The sequence below is a fragment of the Pteronotus mesoamericanus genome, unplaced genomic scaffold, assembly GCF_021234165.1.
Source record: "Pteronotus mesoamericanus isolate MK-2021 breed Mesoamerican mustached bat unplaced genomic scaffold, CSHL_Meso_final contig_55, whole genome shotgun sequence".
In the NCBI taxonomy this organism is placed as follows: Eukaryota; Metazoa; Chordata; class Mammalia; order Chiroptera; family Mormoopidae; genus Pteronotus; species Pteronotus mesoamericanus.
In genome coordinates, this window is record NW_026555198.1 from 9,600,227 (window position 1) to 9,623,850 (window position 23,624).

General features: G+C 38.0%; 1 protein-coding gene across 3 annotated transcripts in view; it reads left to right on the forward strand.

The window, feature by feature from the left end:
* Positions 1–23,624, forward strand: part of HDAC8 (histone deacetylase 8) — a 235,915-nt gene that overhangs the window by 124,984 nt on the left and 87,307 nt on the right. The gene's annotated exons all lie outside the window — the stretch shown is intronic.

Here is a 23,624-nt window from a genome sequence, read left to right on the forward strand (position 1 = left end):
TTTGATCAGAGGCATTTCAATACAATAGAAGGAGCAGAAGCCAGATAGTACTAGGTTAAGTGATGAATAGAAGGTAAATAAAATGACAGCAATAGGAGGGCTAACTCTCTGGAAGCTTGTTGTATAAGGAAAAATTGTAAGTGAAAAAAGAAATATGTATTCAATATAAGGATGATCATCTTTGTTTTGTTTTGTTTTGTTTTGTTTTTAACAAAATCTCCAAGAGTGAGGGGATGAGAGGTTGATTGCAGGGTTGGGGAAAGTGATAAACATTGGAACAGTAATTGAGAATGGGAGGAGCTGAACAGAGATGAATTATAGCATAATGAAGAAGCCTGGAAAGTGCACCTGAAGTTTGAAACCATAGATTGGTGATATTGGTCTGTCCAGTGGTACCATTTTCTTTAACGATGACAGAAGAGAAGGAAAATTGGTGGGCGGGGGGCGTGATCTGGAATAATTATTCCAGGCAGATGTGGTAAAAGGGCAGAGGCTGAAAGTGATGGTGAAAGAGGATTCTAATACCATCATGTGGCCTAGGCTGAACATGAGGCTGAAAGGAGGCAGACAGACCAGGAGAAAATAGGGATCAGAGCATTGGGATGTCCCTGTGAGGTCAGAAAGCAGAGAGTGGGGTAAAGGTACAAGAGAATTGGTAGGACCAATTTGGACTCAGAGTTTGAGATGTGGGATGCAGCAAGATAGAAGGGGCATAGATTTTGGAATCAGAAAGGGTGGAATTTGAATTATGGCTCTGATATTGAGCCTGATAGCTCCCCCTTATCTGTGGTTTTGCCTTCCACTGTTTCAGTTACTCATGATCAACTGCAGTTTGGAAATATTAAATGAAAAATTCCAGAAATAAACAATTTATACGTTTTAAATTGTGCACTGTTCTGAAGAGCGTGATGAAATCTCACACCATCCCTCTTCATCCTGCCCAGGATGTGAATCATCCCATCATCTAGAGTATCCGCTCTGTATGCACTCCCCAACTGTTAGTCACTTAATAGCTGTTTTAGTTATCAGATCAATTGTCACAGTATCACAGCGCTTGTGTTCAAGTATTTTACTTAATAATGCTCTATCTGCATAATTTTTACAGTGCATTGTTACTTGTTCAATTTTATTATTAGTTATTTTCGTTAATCTCTTACTGTGCCTAATTTATAAATTAATCTTTACCACAGGAAACGTATTGTGTAGGAAAAAGCATCATATATATAGAGTTCAGTATTATCTGTGGTTTCAGGCATCCACTGAGGGTCTGGAGATATATCCCCACAATGGATAAGGGAGAACTATTGTAGTTATATTGATGTCAGCCAGTACCTGGGGAGTCCAAGGGAGGCCTCAACCTGATCCAGGTTCTTGTCATGGAACAAGAAGGAATTCAAGAGTGTGACAGAAAGTGCTAGCAAAACAGAGTCAATTTATTAAAGCGATAGTACACGCATAAGAAGTGAGAACAGGCAACCTGGGAGAATGAGAAGTGCCAATGGGGTCTGGGCAGAAACTTTTTATAAATGTAGGCAAGGGGAAACAGGGTAGTCCTCTGCTTCTGACACTGGTGGGGTGACTGCCAACATGGCTCGTCCTTGTCTCTCCTCCCTTGATAGGGATTTTTTTGGTCTTCCCAATTAGAGGTAGTAGGGGAGGGAGAAGTGAGTGAACAGGTGGTCACTGAAGGTCATGTCTGTGATGTTCCAGCCAAGATGGAGAAGGGGAGGGCTATAGCTTGAGGCCTTTGTTACCTATTCTAACTCTCCTGCCTCGTAAATCCCCACTGAGAGATTATGATACCATAATCATATGGGAAGATAAAAGTTGGTGGTCAGTATTCTGTAGTTGCTTCAGGCAAACATTAGGAATAGACCCTGCCTAGCCTGTGATGGGAAACCTCTTTCTATCTGATCTAGGACCCAAGCTCTATATCCCCTGGATGTTAAGGTATTGGCTGGAATCCTTGGGGTGTCACCATCTTTACATGAAACTGTTGTAACCCAGAAGATATAAACTTAAGAAGATTAAAAAGACATGGACCAAATAATAAAAGAAGGAAAATAGTTATTAACGGACCAGAGAGTGGAAAGAGCCAGGTGAAAGAAGGGAGAGCTTGTTGTACCTGTCCAAGATTGATGATTTCTGGATCTCTGTGTTAAAATGTATGTCAGAGGTTAGGAAGGGCCTCCCAAGTAACATCGCAAAAGGGCTTAGTTCCAGGTTTGATTTGGGAGAAACTCTACCATAGGAGGGCTATGGGCAGGAGCTGGAATCATGTCTCTGAGGTCTCCTGGCATAAATTTGCTAAGGTTTTCTTTAAGATATGTTTAATCTTTTCTTCCTTTCCTAAAATCTGAAGCCTCCATGAATTATGTAAGTGATAGTTGATGCCTAGGGCTTGGACTATTTTTGGGGTAATTTTGGCCACAAAGGAAGGGTCATTCACTTTGGAGGCTTTGAGTCAGTCCAAACCTTAATACGATCTCCTTAAGGAAGGCCTATAGGCACAGTTGAAGGTGTCTGAGGGGGTGACCCAGGTGAATCTTCCTGGTCCCTGGCTTTTGTGTTCTGTTGGGCATGAAGGAGGCACCAATGGGAGAGGATCATCTACGATGTTTAAATGGCTCTGAGGAGGGCTAGAAGAAGGGAAATAGGCATAGAATATCTTACATGAGGCTCTTTTCTCTGGTTCTTGGTATAGGTCCATGAAGGCTTGTATATAAGGGATTTTTGTCTTTTTTTTTTTATGTTTGTAGAAGAGATCTAATTGAAGAATAGTATTGTAATTTAAGGTCTCATTTTAGGCCATTTTTCCCCATTCCCTAACTTATATTGGAGTTATACCATATTACAAAAAAAAAAAAAAAATGAAGGGTTTTTTTTAAATGTTTTAAACAGTCTAATTTGAAGTCCTTCCAGTTGGCTAGAATGAAGCCTAGGCAAGTTCTCAGGAATAGACAAGGAGTTTCCTATAATAAATGGAGAAAGAAGAGGGGTGCACTAGTGAGGGCTAGGTATCCCAACTAGTCCTCCAACTAGGGGGTAGACTAAGAGAGTTTGAACTTAGGGGGCCAGGTGTTCCCCCATGCCCATAAGTCCAGCCATCCCGTCCCAGCTGTCTCTAGGGTGGACCAGTGTGGTTCTTCCTACCATGGGCCCATCGCTCTCCACTCAGTAGGGACCCATCCAAGCATGGGGGTGCTGCTAGGAGAAGGGAGGCCCTCAGCGGGAGCAGGTCCATGATGGCCCAGGTGCTACACCCTCCTTTTGGGCCCATAAGTGCCATGGCCAATTATTAACTCTGGAATGCTGATAGAAGGCCACAATAGTCATGAGACCATAGAATAGCCTGTAAGAGTTTCATTTTGCACCCAGACCAGGTAAAACTGAGGCATATGGAGATTCTGAAGAAAGTGCGGACATCTGGTCCCCAGATAAAAAGGAGAAAAAATTGATAAAAGCTGTTTTTATGAAAGGCAGAGGTGAAACAAGGCAAATCCATGTGGGCAAACTTACCAGCAACTGCGGGCAGAAAACTTACTCCTCTGGGGTGTGAGTTTGAGACTCTTGGTAATGTAGGAGGGGTTCTTGAGAGGGAGTCTGAGAGACAGAGAGACAGAGAGACAGAGATACCTAGTAGTGAGTTCCTGGAGAAAGAATCAGGGACTCAGTGGTTCCAAGTCTCGCAGAGTGTATTTGTAAAAGAAAGAGACCCTCTTGTTTGGCTAGTGCATAGTCTAATGCTAGTCTATTAAGCACTAAATTTGCCAGAGAAGTGTGTATTACCCCAGAGAGAATGAGTGTCCCTGAGTGGCTTGTGTTGTTAATTCCCATAGCCCCACAGAAGCCTCATGGTAGGCGAGTCTTTGCTAGGCCCCTCAGAGACAATGGGACACAGGGGGTATCTAGCTAATAGGCACCTGCCTGAAGCCCTCTTGTTTACCATACTTAATTCAAATTAGGCTAAGGAGAACATTCTAAGATCTTTTTTTGTGAAGCAAGTTTCTGCCTGAATCTCTTGGACAGGAAAGGGGGAGGGTCAAAGGGTTTTGTTTTTGTTTTGTTTTTTGTCTTTTTCTCCTAATAGCTTAGCATCAATATCCCCAAAAAAAGCAGTTTCAAGGTGGCAGAACTTTGATCCCTTTAGTCATGCTTTTCAAATAATAAAATTTTACATCCCAGAAGCAAAGTTGGTAGATTGTTCTGTATTTCATGACTCAATTATTTAGTCCTGAAAATAAGTCGGTTTGCTTAGATTGTTGAGTCTCATTTTAAGTACTGTGTAAACAAGCAACCAGGTATTTAATAAGGGGTATGTCTATGAAAACAGAAGGAAAAAACAAAGGTTAATGATCAGTGTAAATTTTATAAACTAGTTTCTGAGTCTGTAAGACTGTCAGTCAAGATGAATTCTAGATTGAAGGATCAAATTTTGTTGTTTTTTTTTTTCTTCCTGGAATGAAAGCAAGCAGTGACAATTTGATACATTTTCCTTATCTGCAATTGGAATATCTCTGGTGATGTCATCAGGTCCTTAGGTAAATTGTTTAAACTGTTACAGCGATTTCTCAAGTTTATATAAAGTTTTTGGCCACAATTTGCAATTTCAAAGCTCAGAGAAAAAGTTTTAGTTCTCAATAATTCAAGTCAAAGGATGGGAGAAAAATAAAACATTAGTTTGGAGGACGGTAGCCCAATATTTAAGGAAACTAGAAAAATTCAGGATCAGTCTAGTTAATAGGTGAAAAAAATATTTGGAAGGCAACTGAATAGAGTTTAATATCCACAACTGTGTATTACAGATTCTATGGAAACACAATTTCTCTCCCTAAAATCACCCTCATTTTTATCAAAGACAGATAAATTAAGATTATTTACTGTATTAAATCTAATTTTAATTTGGCCTGATATTTGCATAAACACAAGAATAGCAATTGATTTTATAGGCTCTCTTTAATCTGCTTTGCTGGAATCTCATAAGGAATCTCCAGATTGAAGCTTAATTAGCCTCTCAGGGCAAGGAAGCCAAGCCACATAGTTGCTGCCATCAGGCTTTTGTTGCATTATTCATAGGTTTGGGTAAATTCCTCAAGTGCTCAAGGACACCAAAAATGTCTTGAGGTTCTTTCTTAAACATCTCCCAGGAAAGCAATCTTCATTCCTTACCTGGAAAGACTGTCATAAACCATATAAATAAGGAAAGTAACAGGCTGTCTTTCCAAGGAGATTTTATCGGATTCCAAAGTTAACCTTAATTCCTTAAAACTTTCTGGTGACATCTAGAGTCTATGCATGTCTTTCTCAAACATGATAGGCCACTCAATGTCTTGATTAATAAAACCAGTTTCCAACTGTGTCCTGTTATAAAGAGAACACATTCTCATTGAATTCATGCAAATAACAATATTGCCATGAAAACTAAATAATAGTCACTCATTAAGATTTTCTGAAATCGAAAGGGATCAGGTAGGAAGAAAAATGTAAATGCTTCAATGTTACTTACAAAGATATAATTTGCCAAATTGCTCTAAGACAAAAAGAAAAAAAAGCAAGTTTCCTTATATCTGGAAAAAAATATTTTCAACAAGAAGTTACAAAGATTATAATTATCTTCAATTTATTCAGTCCCATAATCAAATCATATTTGTCTTCATTATTTGCAAGTATTTCCATAAATCCAGTTATTCCATAGAGTTCTATTAATCTTCATCCAAAGGTATGATCTGAAAAATTTATTCTCAGAAATCTGTAATTTAGAATAAGTCAGAGTCCTTTCCATGGATCTTTCTGAAGATGTAACATTTGCAAATGCATCAGTTTTAAAAGTACCAGTTTTTTTACTTCAATTACCTTGGCCATGTTTACATTTGTAATTACCCAGCAGGAACTGTCCAGACTCTCCATGAAAGTTTCAAAGGCTGCGAATGAGCAGTAGAAACAAAGAAAGCCTCAGCTTCAATTCAAGGAATTACATGTGTCAGGAGGCTAAGTGGTGAACAATGTTGTGAATATCTGTTCCCCAAAAGAAGAAAGAGAAATATGAAAAGAAAGTATGCTTGTAGAAAGCCAAAGCAAGCAGGACAGGTCCATTTGGTTGCTAGGAGTGATCAGTCCCTAGCACACTGTGGTACCTTTTTACCTGGGAGTCGCCCAGGGACACTTCTGTGGATGTGCTTACTTAACCCTGTGCCCTGAGATGAGACCTACCGATGGTCACGACAGTGAATAGATGATCTGATGTTGGATTTATTCCATTCAGATATGGGACTTAACTCTGCACTGATGATAGTGACAGGAAAAGGGATCAAAATAGAGGAAAGTAAAGAACTCCTGGCTGGCTCACCAAAAACTGATGCTGGGTGGCAGCTGGGGAGGCCAAGGGAGACCTCAACCTGATCCAGGTTCTTGGAATGTATCCCCATGGTGGATAAGGGAGAACTACAGTAGTTATATTGATGCCAGACAGTACCAAGGGAGGCCGCAACCTGATCCAAGTTCTTGTCATGGAACATGAAGGAATTCAAGAGTGTGACAGAAGGATTTAGCAAAGCACAGTAAATTTATTAAAGCGATAGTACGCACTTGAGAAGTGAGACATGCTGATGGAGTAGAAGGTTTTTATTAAACATGGGCAAGGGGAGAAAGGTTGATTCTCTGTTTCTGATGCTGGTCGGGTTACTGCCCACATGACTTGTCCTTGTCTCTTTAGATAGGGATTTTTTTTATCTTCCCAATTAGAAGTAATTGGAGAGGGGGAAGCAGGGGAAGAGGTGGTCAGTGACGGTCATGTCTGTGATGTTCCAGTCAAAATGGAGAAGGGATTGAGTAGAACTTGAGGACTTGGTTCCCTATTCCAATTTTCCTGCCTCAACGTGACTTTAGGCAAACTCCTTGAAATGTCTAAACTTCAGTTTTCTAATCACACCTATCTCACAGAAAAACTAACACATGGCCATGGTTCAATAAATGTTAACTCTCTTCTTTCTCACCCAGCATTTATTGAGCACTCATTATAAAACATTATTTTCTGGGGACACCAAAATAAAGGTCTGTTTACTTCCTTTTAGGGACTCATGGCTTAGCAGAAGTGACACAAATACAAAGAGGTAAATAACACATTGTAAACAGATAAATTACAGTTCTAGTTGCTAAGTACAATAACAGCAGCGTGATCACAGTGCTACGAGAAGCCAGTGAAGGTGTGACTAATAGTGCCTAATGGAGTGAGGGAAGGCTTCCCTACAAAGCTATTCACATCCCAGTTTTTGGTTCTAATGTTAGTTGAAAGAGAGTAGCAGAAAATGGGGAGATAACATTTTAAGGGAGAGCAAAAGGAAGCTTTTGGTTTTATTTTCCTAGACAGTATTCCAAGGGGCAACAAGTTTGAGACGAGGTATTTGTTTGGGGAAAATGACCTGTGCAAGTCTGTTAATTTGAGAAGTGTGTAATGAAGTGGGAGACATCTAAGGTGATTGAGAGGAAAGGAAATAATCAAGAATTCAAGGTTCCAGAGGAGGTAAAATCTGGAGCCCAAGTTAGAGGTTTGATCTCGGACAAAATACAAAATCACCCCTTCTCTAAAATGAAGGGAAAGAAAAACAGGTTAAAGTACACATAAATAATTTACATCTAAAGAGAGGAAAAAAGTCAATTTCTGGAAATTGAATTCTATCTGTATGCAATTTTTCTTGATTTTTATAAACCAGTAATATTTCCTTAATATGTTCACAACAAACACCTACAATTGATGGTGAAATGGAAGTCACAGAAACACAGAGCCTCCAAGCCCTCCCATCTGTACCTGGAAAAGTGGGGTGCTGACAGCAGCAGGAGAAGACTTTGACAGGGAGCAGCAACCTCCTCTCTTTTGCTTTCACCTTCAGTTCTTAACTAGTTACAACATGAGGCTCTATTGCCCATTCTAATATTCTTTTGCTCCAGTCCACACACATGAACACCACATGAAACAATTTTCCAACTTGAATTTTGCCCACTCCTGAACAGAATTAGCAGCCTCTGTGTCAGCTCTGCTGGCTTAATAGACCCAAAAGCATTTGGCTGCATCGTGCTCTCTCCTGACCTTTGCAGCCAGTGACTCCCGCTTTCTGGGATAATCTTCCACAGTTACTTCTCACTTTGGACTTCTAGGAAGTAGACCTGAAATGAGGCTTGCTGACAGTAATATGGAGCCTCTCTGCCTAGCCCCACTAGGAACATAGTAGTGGGCAGACCCAGGCACTGGAAATTCGTCAGCTCCTTTATGCCTAGTACCTCTTCAAATTGCACCAGTTAATAAAACCAGAGGATATAATTAAAACTCAGCTTTGCAGAGACCTTCAATTAATTGCTGCTTTCCTACTTCTGCTCTAAGCAAATGCCAGTGTAACAAAATATCTGTACAAATTGTAACCGGACTTCTTATCCTTTTACTATCAACGTGGAAAATGTCTACATTTCCTACTAGATCACACATTGGCCTTGTAAACTTTAGAACCTTTTTATAACCAGGAAAAAATTCCAAGGGAGAAAGAGTATCCATGGAAAGAGATAGAGTTTCTTCTGAGGTGATGAAGAAAGCAATTTCTCCTTAGAGTAGTAAAGCAGAAAAGGATGAGGCCTTGAAAGGTGAAGAAACTCTACTTCTTTAAAGGGAATTAGCAGACCTCCCTGAAAAGACAACAACAACAAAACGGAAATTAACATTTATTGAGCACCTACTTTATGCCAGGTACTATGCAAGATGCTTTCCCAGGCCTTATTTAACACTCACAACAACCTTGTGAGGTATTTATCAAAACTCTGGAAAACAATCAACAGCAAGCAAGCAAATGCCAAATTAAGGGAAAGTCAAGTTAAAAATGGTAAAAAATCACAGTGAGTTACCACTTTGTATCTTTTAAGATGGCTATTTTTTTAATGGAAAATAACAAGTGTTGGTGAGAATGTGGAGAAATTGAAACTTTTGTGCATTGCTGGTGGGAAGGTAAAATTGTGCAGCTGCTGTGGAAAACAGCTTGACAGTTCCCCAAAAAGTTAGACAGAATTACCATATAATCCAGCAATTTCACTCATAGGTATATACTCAAAATTAAAAATAGATAACTTTATAGCAGTATTATTAAATTATTATTCAAAAGCTAAAAGCAACACAAATATATGTCAAGAGGTAAACAGATATACAAAATATAGTATATTCATGCAATGGAATGGAACAGATACCATGGACAGCCAGAAAGATACAACAAATAGGTCCTAGAGCAAATTAAGCCTGAAATACTGCTGAAAACTGAAATTGTTGGAAGGAAAAATGACAAAACAATCTGTTCTCCTTTGGATACATCATGACAAGGCTGTGCTCTTTGGAAAATACAATGTTTCATTGAGTTTCTCTATTATTCTTTTTTTCAGTTTTATTTATTTCTGCTCTTATTTCCTACCTTCTACTTGCTTTGGTTTTACTTTGTTCTCTTTATATTGTGTTGAAGTGGTGACTTAAATGATTGATTATAGACTGTTTTTTTTTAAAGAAACTGTGGTCCAACTATATAGTGTCTATGAAAAACTCACTTTAGATCCAAAGACACAAGTAGGTTAAAAGTGAAAGGATGGAAAAATATTCCATGCAAACGTAACCAAATAGAGACGAAGTGGTTGTAAATAACAGACAAAACAGACTTTGAGTCAAAAACTCTTACAAGAGACAAGTAAAGACAGTATTTATTGGTAAAAGCATCAATCAGGAAGATATAACCATACAACAAAAACCCAAGATATAGAAAGTAAACATTTACAAAATTGAGAAGAGACAGTTCTACTATAATGGATGGAGACTTCAATACACCATGTTTAATAATGGATAGACCATGTAGACATAAGAACAATAGGGAAATAGAGGACTTGAAGAACATTATAAACCAATTAAACCAAATATATATAACATTCTCCAGGATATAGCATACATTAGGTCACAAAGAAGTTTCAATAAATTTAAGATTGAAGCCATACAAACTGCCTGCTCCAACCACAATGGAATAAAGCTAAAAACAACAGGAGAAACATTGAAGAGTTCAAAAATGTGTGGGAATTAAGCAACACACTCTTAAAACAACCAGTTGATTAAAGAAGAAAACAAGTGGAAATCAGAAAATAATACTTTGCACTGAATGTAAATGAAAACACAACACACAAAAACTTATTAGATGCATCAACAGCCATTATCAGTGAAATTTATACTTGTAAATCCCTACATTATAAAGAAAAAAGATCTCAAATCAATAAGCTACCTTTACACCTTGAGGAACTAGAAAAAAAGAGATACTAAATCTAAAACCAGGAGAAAGATGGGAATAATAAGGGTGAGAATAGCAATAAATGAAATAGAAAATAGAAAAACAATGCAGAGGATCAATAAGCCAGGAGTTCTTTGAAAAGAGCAACAAAATTGAGAAACTTTCATTAGCTAATAAAAAAGAGAAAATGCAAATAAAATCAGAAATGAAAGTGGAGACATTACTTCTAACCTTAGAGAAATAAAAACAGATTATAAGAGAATACAGTTAATGGTGCTATGATAACAAACTAAATAGCCTAAATGACATAGACAAATTTCTAGAAACAAACAAATTACATAAACTGAAACAAGAATAAAAATAAAATCTCAACAGGTCTATAATAAATAAAGAAATTGAATTAGTTATGAAAAACTTCCCAACAGAGAAAAGTGCAGGACCAATGGCTTCACTGGTAAATTCTACATTGCATTTAAAGAATTAACAACAGTTCCTTTTAAACTCTCCCAGATAACTGAACAAGATGGAAAACTTCCAAACTATGAGGCCAGCATCACCCTGATACCAAAGCCAAGTTAAAACATCACAAGAAAATTATAGCCAAATATATCTTATGATTATAGATGCAAAAAATTTTTCAAAAAAAACCCAGCAAACTGAATCTAACTGCATATTAAAATGATTATACACTGTGACCAAGTGGAATTTATCCCAGGTATTCAAAGATGGTTCAACATAAGAAAATCTATCAGTATAATACAGCACATTAATTTAATGAAGGAGAAAATCCACATAATTATTTCAACTGATATATACAAGTCATTTGACAAAATCCAACACCCTTGTATGATAAAAGCATTCAGAAAGTTAGGAACAGAGGGAAACTTCCTCATCATGAAAAAGGGCATTAATGAAAACCTCCAGCTAACAACAGAGTCAATGGTAAAAGACTGAAGCTCCCACCCTCCAATCAGGAGCAAGATGCCCACTTTCACCAATGCTATTCTACATTGTACTATAATTTCTAACCAGAGCAATTAAACAAGATAAAAACGGAAATTAAAGGCATAAAAATTAGAAAGTAAGTAATAAAACTCTCCTTATTCATGGATGACATGATCCTCCATATAGAAAATCCCAAATAATTCATATGAAATTTACTAGAGCTAATAAATGAATTCAGCAATTTTTGAGGGTTACAACATCCACACACAAAATCAGATGTGTCTTTATACACTAGCAATGAGCAATCCAAAAGAAATTTTAAAAAATTCTATTTACAGTAGCATCCAAAAGAATAAAATACCCAGAAATAAATTTAACTAAGGAGGTGAAAGACTGGTACACTGAAAACTACCAACTGTTTCTGAAAGAAATTAAAGAAGACCTAAATAAGTGGAAAGGCATCCTGTGTTCATGGATTAGAAGAATTATTATTGTTAATATGACAACACTACCCAAAGTAGCATATGGATTCAATACAATCTCATCAAAATCTCAACAGCCATTACTGCAGAAATGAAAAAATCAAGTCTCAAATTTATATGGAATTTCAAGAGGCCCCAAATAACCAAAACAATCTTGAAAAAGAACAAAGTTAGAGGACTCACACTTTTCAATTTCAAAACTTAATACAAAGCTACAGTAATCAACACAGTATGGTATTGGCATAAGGATGGCTATCTAGACCAATGGTATAGAATTGTAAATCCAGACATAAACTCATACATCTTTGGTCAATTGATTTCCTATAAAGGTGCCAAGTCCATCTGTGGGGAAAGAATTTTCTCTTCAACAAATGGTGCTTGGACAACTGAATACCCACATGCAAAACAATGAAGCTGGACCCCATACCTCACACCATATATAATAATTAACTCAAAATAGATTGCCAATCTAAAGACCTAAAATCATAAAACTCTTAGAAGAAAACATCAAAGATAAGTCTCCGTGACCTTGGATTTGGCAGGGAATTCTTAGATATGGCAACAAAAGAAAAAAAAATAGATAAATTTGACATCAAAATATAAAACTTTCATGTATCAAAGGACATTATCAAGAAAGTAAAGAGGCAATGTACAGAATGAAAGAAAATAGTTGCAAATCATGCCTGATAAGGATTTAATATCCATAATATATAAAGAAGTCATACAACTTAATGGGAAGACAGCACAGTTTTTAAATTGGCAAAGGAATTAAATAGACATTTCAGCAAAGAAGACATACAAATGGCCAAAATGCACATGAAAAGATTTTCAACATCATTAATCATGAGGGAAATGCAAGTCAAAACCACAATGAGATATCACCGTACACCTACTAGGATAGCTGTAATTTTAAGAAATACTTATAAAAACAAGTGTTAATGAGGATGTGGGACTCTTTTACAATGATACTGGGAACCAAAAATGGCACAGCCACTGTGGAAAATAGTTTGGTGGTTACTAAAAAAGTTAAGTATAAAATTGTCATATAATCCAAAAATTTCACTTCAAGTTATATACTCAAAAGACCCGAAAGCAGGAACACAAACAGGTCCATGTACACCAGTGTTTGTTATAACATTACTCACAGCACCCAAAAGGTGAAACAATCCAAATGTCCATTACCAGAGGAATGCACAGACAAAATCTGGTATATCCATACAATGAAATATTATTCAGCCATAAAAAGAAAAGAAGTTCTGATCCATGCTACAACATGGGTGAACCTTGAAAAACATTGTTAAGTGAAATGAGTTAGACACAACAGGGCAAATAATGTATGATTTCACTGACATGAAATGTCTACAATAGGCAAATTCATAGAGACAGAAAATAGGTTAGAATTTACCAGTGAATGGGGGAAGAGGAACTAGGGAGTTACTGCTTAATGGATACAGAATTTCTGTTTGGGGTGACAGGAAAGTTTTGCAAACAGATAGTGGTAATGTTTGCACAGTATTGTAAATATACTCAATACCACTGAATTTTATACTTAAATGGTTGCAATGGCATATTTTTTTTAATTTTATCATAATGATATAAGAATTAAAAAATAAAGATAAAACATATCATAAACCATAAAGGAAACCTCAACAAACTTAAAAGAATGAAATCATACAAGGTGTATTCCACCAAAATGGACCAAAATGGAATAAAAAAGAAATCAATATAAGGATTAATTGGATAATCTCCAAATACTTGGAAACTAAACAACACACTTCTGAATAGCCCATGTGTCAAAGAGAAAATGTCAAAGGAAAATAAAAAATTACATTGAACAGAATTAAAATGAAAATATAACATATCGAAATTTGTGGGACACAGCTAAGTCAGTGCTGAGAGGAAATTTATAGCACAAAAAATTCAATTTAAAAAAGAAAATAGTCTCCAGTAACTTAAGTCACCACTTTAACAAACTAGAAAAAGACAGCAAAGGAAACCCAAAGCAAGTAGAAGGAAAGAAATAAAAAAGAATAGAAATAAATAAAATTGAAAAATAATAATATAGAAACTCAATGAAACAAAAAGGTAGTTCTCTGAAAACATTAGTGAAATTGACAAATTTCTAGCAGGACTGACAAACAGAAGGTAAATTACCGATACCAGGAATGGAATGGGTTATCACCACAGACCCTGAAAACATCAAAACAATAATAGCAGAATATATCTAAAAACTTTACACACATAAACTTGACAACTTAAATGAAATGAACTACTTCCTCAAAAACCAGAAACTACTGTAACTCACCATATATGAGATTAATTGAATAATCTGTAACTATTAAGGAAACTGAATTTAGAATTTTAAAGTTACCAAAAAAGAACTCTCCAGTCCCAAATTGTTTCACTGGAGAATTTTACCAAACATTTAAAGAACAATTCACACCGAGTCTACACAATTTTTCCAGAAAATAGAAGATGATGAAACACTTCCCAACTTATTTCATTAAATTAGTGCTATCCTGATACCAAAACCAGACAAAAAGAGTACCAAAAAAGAACACTGCATACCAGTATCTCTGTGTTTTTCATATATAAAAGACATAGCAGGCAGCATCTCAGGAGCATACAAAACAGAAAGGAAAAAATAAAACTGTCCCTATTTGCAAATGACATAATTTTCCCAAGGAATCCCAAAGAATATACAAAACCTTCCTAGAACTAATAAATGAGTCCAAGAAGTCTCAGGATACAAGAGCAACATACAAAACTCAATTGTATTTCTATGTATTATCCACAAACATGTGAAAACCAAATTCAAAAGCACAACGCCACTTATAGTCAGTAAGATAAATGAAATACTTAAGTGTGAATCTAACAAAATATGTACCAGCTTACATGCTGAAACTGCAAAACACTGATGAAAGAAATCAAACATGTAAATACATGCAGAGATGTACAATGTCTATGGATTAGAAGATTCAACATAGTCAATATGTCAATTCTCTCCAAATTTATGCACAGGCTTAATAAAATTTCTATCAAAATTCTAGCATGTTTTTGAAGATATAGACAAGCTAATCATAAAATTTATATTAAAAAATAAAGGAACTAGAATAGCCAAACCAATTTTGTAAAAGAAGGATAAAGTGGGTGGAATCACTCTACCAATTTTAAGACAATATATAACTACAGTAATCAAGACTGTGGTATTGGCAAAGGAATAGGCGCATCAAAAGAACTGAATAGACCCCTGGCTGGTGTGGCTCAGTGGATTGGGCACCAGCCTGCAAACCAAAGGGTCACAAGTTCCATTCCCAGTCAGGGCATGTGCCTGAGTTGTGGGCCAGGTCCCTGGTTGGGGGTATGCGAGAGGCAACCAGTTGATGTATCTCTCACACGTTGATGCTTCTCTCCCTCTCTTTCTCCCTCCCTTCCCATCTCTCTAAAAATAAATAAATAAAATCCTAAAAAAAAAAGAGAGCTGAATAGAGATCCCAGAAATACATACACGCAAATACAGCCAACTGATTTTTGACTAAGGTCCAAACGTAATTCAATGAAGGAAAGACAGCCTTTTCAGTAAATAGTACTGAAGCAGTTGGACATCCATCAGCAAACTGGCAAATTTAGTTTAAGAAGAAGGAAAAATGTATTGCCGTTTTTGCAGCTTTTCTGTAGATCTGAAAGTTTTAAAACAAGAAAATTGGGAAGAGACATATGAAATATATTGCAATTACATTAATTTACAGTGGAAGATATACCTGTCAGGTAATGACAGTGGTCTTATCTACTCTAAAGGCATTTTTTTAAATTTTATTTTAATTTATTTTTTCAAATACATTTGTCTCTGCCTCCCCCGCCACCACTTTCCCTTGCTCCCTCCCTCCTTCCCTCCCTCAGCTCTTCCCCTTTGGTTTTGTCCATGAGTCTCTAAGGGCATTTCTTTCCCAGAATGAAGAAAGCTAGGAAACTGAATTAGTAAGTCAGGTTGTTGATGAGCATGGAATCAGAGTCAAGGAAGTGGAATAGTAAAGGCTGTGCATAGAGAACACTGTTTCATAATTAAGTCTACATCCTTCCGGAATACAGTGTGTGTGTCTGTCACCTGTGTGGTCTATTGAGCTCCCTCTGTTCTCCAGCTGCTGCACAAATGGGCCCACTTTCCTCCCTCACCCCTCCCCACCCCTGGGCAAGTGAGTAATGGAAGGTGCTGGACAACCAGTAACATATCTTTACTATCTAATTCCTCTTTTTCAAAGAACTCAAACACCGCCTTTCTGTAACACATTATTCTTCAGACAGTTTACAGTAAAGCTGATTAGATTGCAACTTCTCTTCTCGTACATTCCAGTCCTGCAGGTATGCTCCGATCACCTTGATTACACTTGGATATTTCCCAAGTCTCCATCAACAACACATCTACAACCATGTCTTTGTGTTATTTCATTCTCAGAGCCATTCTAAGTCTATCTCCAAATTCCCAGGTCACCTTACTGCAGCCTATACTCTGACTACATTTATTTCTTTAGTTTGATTTATTTTGACAAGGCCTCATCATAGACACATTTTTTTCAATGTATTGACAATACTACTGCTTCTTTTGGTGCCTTTTCCACTGCTCTACAAATGTACTTCTACAAGCAGTATGAGCTAAAGAAGGCATAATAGATAAAATGATAAAATTAGATAATATATATGAAAGTGCTTTGAAATTTAAAAGCACTGAACAAATGTAACAGAAGATTATTGCTGTAATTTAATAGGTAAAGCCAGCGGCTGCTTCAGGCCAGATCTCATAGAAAAACAGCACTTGAGGAGACTCTGGCCAGTCTGTTCTGTAGTTCTGCCACTTGCCATTTCTCTCCACTTTTCAATCCCATCATGGCATGATGAGTCTCTGGGGAGTGAACCCACGCTGCCAAAGCCACAGGGATCGATTTATAAAGCAGACCTCAAGGTGTTCATTTATAATAAGCAATATATTAGAGCAATATATTAAGCAAGACAAGGCTTTTATCATCTGCATAAGGCCCTCCTGGCTGGTGGGTTGTCCCAGTCCAGAGACCAGTTACAAACCAGAAAGCTGCTTGGTGAACACTTAATTAGAACAAAAGGAATTGGATATTCTCCAGAGGTTTTTTTTTTTTTTAATTAAACCTAAGTACCTGAGAAATTGCCCTCCTCCGTACTAGAAATAATTCTTTCTGCAGAGGCAAAGAAACCATTGTCCAGAAATAGACAGCCCTCTCCACAGTTATTCCTGGAGGCGCACTGACAGATTTTCTTTCTTCCACCCATCTCACTTTGCGAGTCGTCTAAAGCATCTGTCTCTACAGCATTACCTCAGAGCAGTCATATTGTAATTTCCCATGTTACAGTTTATCTTAACATTAGTAACATTTTAGGGCGATCATTTCTTGACACCTTAATATCTCCATTTCCCAATATGCAGTGGGTTACCATGGCAGGCAGGCCCCATTGCTCACCACTTCAAAATTTGCTCATCCAACAGTGCCACAAAGAAACTTGTGCTTCAGTCTTTAAGTTTATTCATCCATTTTTCTGGTCTCAGAAATAGCCAAAGTGCACCCTACTGCCTTTAGGATACTACCAAAAGCCTGCCTGTTGCTCTAATGCAAAAGTGCGGAGGCTACCTGGAGGTCTGTACTCAGCACCAATTGTTTGGGAACCAGAAATCTAGGCTGCTAAAGTTCGAAGGATGGTGAGAAACCTGAAGCTTAGAAAAGGTAAATGATTCAATAAAATACTGTATAATATATGAAAGTACCTAGTTGTTTCCCCTCTATTGTGGTGCATCAAAAGCCATCTTCTGAGATATTTTGTTTTCCATCCTGCTTTTCAGAAGTACGGGGGGGTCTGGCACAAGTAACGCCCCTTGTTTATTACAAAATCTTTTATTACAAAATCATAAGCATGTAATTCTGTAACGTAACACTGTCACACTTGAGCACACCATGTGACATTTTAGGTGACATGTTCAAATTAAAACTAAATTATTGCACCCATGTTATCACCCTACCAACAACACTCAAGCAGGCGTTACTTCTGCCAGACCCTGCATTTTGTGGGAAAGAGCAGAAGGGACTGTTTGTGCTCTTATTTCATTGTGGACTGGAACTTGTTGACTTCAGTGTTGGACTCTCTCTCCTTGAAGCCCTCCTGAGCCCCCAGAGCCCTTTGATTAAATTCTGCCTTTTATCATGATTTATACTTCCTTCTCTCGTATTCCTGGTTTCTCGTACATCAACCCTTGAAGTGCGCACTTACTCAGCTGTACAACTCCCACGGTGAGGGTCCAGCGTAGAGCCTGGAACATGCTAAATGCTCAGCAATTTCTGGTGAATTGAACTGAATTCCACTGGTCCCAGCTTATGTAATTCTCCATGATTTGGTGCCTGAGCCTCTGTCTCCCATCTCCAATTCCGTTTAACAGTTTATACTACAAGCTGGGTGAAACTAGATATGCTATTCTCAAATTTCAATGGAACTCTTTTCAAAATCTCTTTTCCTCCCTTTTTCCTCACTACCCCTTGTTTTGGGGGGGGACTCTGCTTTCATCGCCCCTTTTATTCATTCATTCATTTATTCACTCACAAATGTTCATTGACCTCTTGCTATGTGTTAGACACTGGACATACAACAGTTAAGTAGAGAGAGTGGCCTTACCTTTTAGAACTGTAATCTCCTGGGGCATCAGCAGTAAACAAATAATAAAATAATTACAGGCTGTGGTAAGTGCTAAGAAGAAAATAAACAGATAATACTGAGATCACTGACTGACCTCTGAGGGGATCAAATCTAGGTCTAAAGTACCAAAAATGTAAAGAATCCTGTTACACAAAGAGCTGCATTCCAGAGAATAGCATGTGAAAAAGTCGGAAGGAGCTGGATGTGCTTAAGGAAAAGCAAAAAGGTCATGTGCCTGGAGTGTATTGAGTGAGGGGAGAGTAGGGTGGGATGAGGTCAGAGAGGCAGGCAAGAGCCACGCCATGTGGGAGCCATGTGGGAGCCTTTTAGGCTAGAGGAAGGAGTGTGATCTGGCTGCAAGTGCACTGGGAGCCAAGGAGGTTTTAAGCAGAGGAGTAACATAATTGAATTGACATTTTTAAAACATGAGGCTGACTGTTGTGTGGAGACCAGATAGTGTGGGGGCAACAGATGGTACAGAGAGACCACTGTCAAGGCTAATACAGTGGTCCAGGTGAGAACTGCTGGGGCCTGGATGAGGGAGGCGGCAATAAACATGAAGAGAGCCGTTCAAGGGATATTTTTGAGGTAGAATTGACAGGATTTGCTGATAATTTAAATACTGAACCTCTTTGTCTTACTGTTTAGGAAGAGAAGGCACAAAGAAGCCAAGGTTATAGGGAATCATTTTTGTACCATCACTGATCCCTGATTTCCTAACCCCTGGTCTCATGGTCTTCCTCTGCATCTAGTCTGTCTTTCAGAGTCTTCAGCAGTTCTCACTACCCTTGTGTCTTTTCCCATATGGAATCATTCACCAAATCTAGCCCCATCATTTTCTGACCTCCCTAAACTCCCACCTATGCTTGCCATGCCCAGTCTGCTCTGGATTATTCTGACTGCCTTCTGGCTGGCCTCACTGCCTCCTGCCAGCCTTGCAGTGCAGGTCATTTTTCATGGCTTCACTTCAACTGTGTCTAATAACTCTCCAGCAACTCCCTACTCATTCAAATGAAAATCCAGACTTTGGGCAGTGGCTTCACAGTGCTTTCCCAACTAGCTCCACCCAACCCTTCCTGTTTGCTCTTGTCTCCAACTAGAACCCAGCCTACACCTTCAATTTTAGCCTCTTTGTGGCTACCCCTCCCACCTCTGAAGTTTTAGGCCAGCTGCTTTGTGTATGTGAAATTTGGTCCCTTTTGTTCTTCCTCGACTAGCATAGTCAGATATTTTTCTGGAATCTTTTCAATCATTCGGCCTTTATTTCACAAAATAAGAATTAAATGCCTCCTTTGGGCTGGGCACTACTAGCTACTAGGGTTGAAGAAATGAATAGGAGATTAACCTGCCCTCAAGGAGGTTACTGTCTGATGGGGGAGACAGATAATCAAATTATCACAGTGCATTGTATTAAGTAGAAGAGGAGCTGTAGATATAGAATGCTGGAGGTACAGATAGGAAGTAGCAACAAACACTATTGAGGGAAATGGAAAAGGCTTCACAGAGAAAATGACATCTGAATGGACTAGAAGGGTGTATAAGTACTTTTCCAGTTGGAGAATTTCAGTAAGATGATTCCTAGAAGAAGGAACCTGTTGTTACGTGATGATTATAATAACAGCTATCATGTATTGGTTTTCAGGTGCCTGTGCACTTGTGATAAAGCGGAATATGCTTGGATTACAGTAAAAGATTCAGTATAGCTAGAGTAGAAAGTGCATAGAAAGGCATACTGGAAAATGAGGCTAGAGGGAGAGGTTGGGACAAGATTCTACAAGCAGTAGGAGCCAGTAGAGGTTCTGTTGTTTTTTTTTAATTGATTGATTTCAGTGAGAGAGGAAGTGGGAGAGAGAGCGATAGAGAGACAGAGACAGAGAGAGAAACAGAAACATCGACCTGCTGCCTCCCATACACCCTCCAACAGGGGATCAAACCCATAGCCTAGGCATGTGCCCTGACCGGGAACTGAACTGGCAACCTTTCAGTTCATGGAACAATATCAGTAGAGGTTTTTAAAAGAGGGAGTGACATGATCAGTTTGGGCACTGTGGCAGCTGCAGTGAAGTTGGTAGACAGGTTATTGAACCATGCAGGAAATTACAGTGGTCGCATGAGAGATGAGAGCTTGAACCAAAGGGAAGGCAGAGGGAGCAGAGAAAAGGACATATGTAAAGTAAAACTGACAGGGTTGGGGAAAGCAGAATCAGGCGATAACTCCAAGATTTCTAATGGGATACCATTAATTGGGACAGGGAATAGAAGAGTAGGAAAGAACAGAAGGTCATGAGTTTATTTTAGGGCAATTTCCATTTGAGCCATTAATATACAAGAAGAAAGGTCCAGGAAACAAATGAATGTGAAAGTGTGGTGCTCAGAAGTAAGTCAGCTCACCTCTCACAGCATCTATAAATTCATCCATTCTCTAATAGCTAGCTCTCCACCTATGTATTATGAATGTTATGCTAATCATACACTTGTCTCCCCTAAAAATCAGGGTCTTCCTCAACATCCACATTAAGTCCTTGTAGTGGCCTATAAGGCCCTACATGATCTGGCCTCTTTCACTTTTCTGACCTCATTTACTACTAGTCTGTCCACCACACTGGCCTACTTACTGTTCTTGGAAAGTACCAGCACACTCCAACTTTACTATTTTGCACTTGGTATTCCCTCTGCTTAGATGCTTTCCCCTCTATGTTCACATAACTCCTTCACCTCTTTCAAGTCTTTGCTCAGTTGCCACTTTTGCAATGAGACTTATCCTGACCACCATATTTAATACTGCAACTGCAATCACCCTTTTTCTATTTTCCTTGCCCACAGCACTAATCATCTAACATGCTGTATAATTTACTTTATTATGTTTATTGTTTAACAACTCTGTCCCTCCTCTGGAACATAAGCTTCTTGAGGAAAGGAATTTTTCTCACTTTATATACTAATGTATGTCAGGCACTTAAAAGAGTCTTTCAAACATGATAAGCACTCATTATATATCCATATTTGTCATATAAATGAATGAGAATATAGGTTCCTGCATCATTCTTCCTCCTAAAATTTTCTGTTTGCCATGTACCCTTGTACCCTCAGAGCCAAACAGAAATATAGGAAGGGAAAATAGGAGATAAAAGAATAACTTAGTGCCATTGGTCAGAGCCAGCCACACATTTCTGTATATTAAAACAACGTCTTTCTTAACTGTCCCCTTTCATAGTTTTTATTGCTACTGTAACAAATTACCCCCAAGTTAGTGGCTTAAAGCAACACACATTTATTCCCTTACAGTTATGACTATCAAAAGTCTAAAATGGGTCATAGGACTACATTCCTTCTGGAGGCTCTAGGGAAGAATCTGTTTCCTTCCTTTTCCAGCTTCTACAGGCCCCCTGCATTCCTTGGCTCATGGCCCCTTCTTTCATCTTCAAAGTGCGTCACTCCAACCTCTACGTCTGTCACCATATCACGTATGCCTTTTATCTCCCCTGCTACCCTTATGAGAAACCTTGTGATTACATTGAACCCACCCATAGAATTCAGGGTAATCTCCTCATCTCAAGATCCTTAACTTAAAAACATATCTGCAAAGTTCCTTTTGCTACGTAAGGTGGCATATTCACAGGTTCTGGGGATTAGGACTTGGACATCATCAGGAAGCATACTGACTAAAGACGCAGATTAACAAGAATTTGTTGAACGATGTGCCCTAGTTCTGAAGCCACCATACACCTTGGGAACATATATAGATTCAAATATGCTAGAGTAACACTATCCGATAAGACATTCTGTGATGATGGGAATATTCTTTATCTGTGCTGTCCAATACAGTAGCCACTGGGCAATGTAGTTCTTGAGCCCTGGCAAATGTGACCAGTGACACTGAGGAACTGAAATTTTTATTTTTAAAATTATTTTATTTATTCTAAATTTAAATTAAAGAACCACATGTGGCTAGTAATTACTGTATTGGACAGCACAGGCCTAGAATTGGGGCAAAGGGGCAGGCACTAAGGAAAACTTTTTGTCTTACTCTTAGCCTTGGATGAAATTAAAAACAAAAACAAAATATCTCCCTAAGATTCTGTGGTACCTGGGTTTGGTGCCTGAATATGTATTATGCGAATGGCTCAAAAAGCCACAAGCCAAGAATTTTAATTTAAAATAGACCTAGGGGCGTGATGCCTCAAGCAACTGGGATAATCAAATGGAAATCTTCCAGGGGAGCATGTAACCTCATTCCCAGGTTTGACGGAAATCCCAGACTTCTGACAAACATTACTTCACAATCAAAAGTCACAGTTTATGCAAGAAAACCAATTACCAACAGGGAGACAACAGGAAAAAACATAACCAGATCCACAACAATTTTGGATATTGAAAGTATCATATGCAGCATATAAAATAGATATAGTTTTTACTTAAAGAAAAGAAAAGAGTATAGAGCAAAGAGCAAGAGATCTAAAAAATGATGTTATGCTTTGCTCTGGTCATCTTGCTCAGTTGGTTTGAGCATTGTCCTATGCAACAGAGGGTTGAGGGTTTGATCCCTGGTCCGGGCACTTATGGGAGGCAACTGATCGATATTTTTCTCCCACATTGATGTTTCTCTCAATCTCATTCTTTCTCACACATCAGTTGTTTTTTTTTTATTTTTCCCTTCATCTCTCTCCAAAATCAATAAACATATCCTTGAGGGAGGATTTAAAAAATTACCTGCTAGGTTTCAAAACACTAAATAAAATATGTATAAATGAGAAATAAAATAATTGACATTAAAACCCTCAATGAACTTTAATTCATCCGTTGGAAAATAGGTCTGAAAAACCACACAAAATACAGCATAGAGATATAAAGAAATGGAAAATATGAGTGGTTAAGATGTATAGGGCCATTTAGAGCATTTTATGAACTTTAGTTTTAACTATGAGAAAAAAAAAATGGAAGCCATTATAGAGTTTTGAGCAGAGTAGAGATATAACCTGACTTACATTAAATGTGATCCCTCTGGCCATGTTAGAATAGTCTTTAGGAGGGCACAAGTGGAAGCTGGAAAACCAGTTGGTGCTATTTCAAAAATCCATGTAGAAGATGAAGGTGGGTCAAAGACTTACAGGATGGTGGCATATGAAGCTCTGTAGACCCACTGCACAGCAAAACAATACAACTGGTAATGAGTATTTTTAAAAACCCAATAAACCAA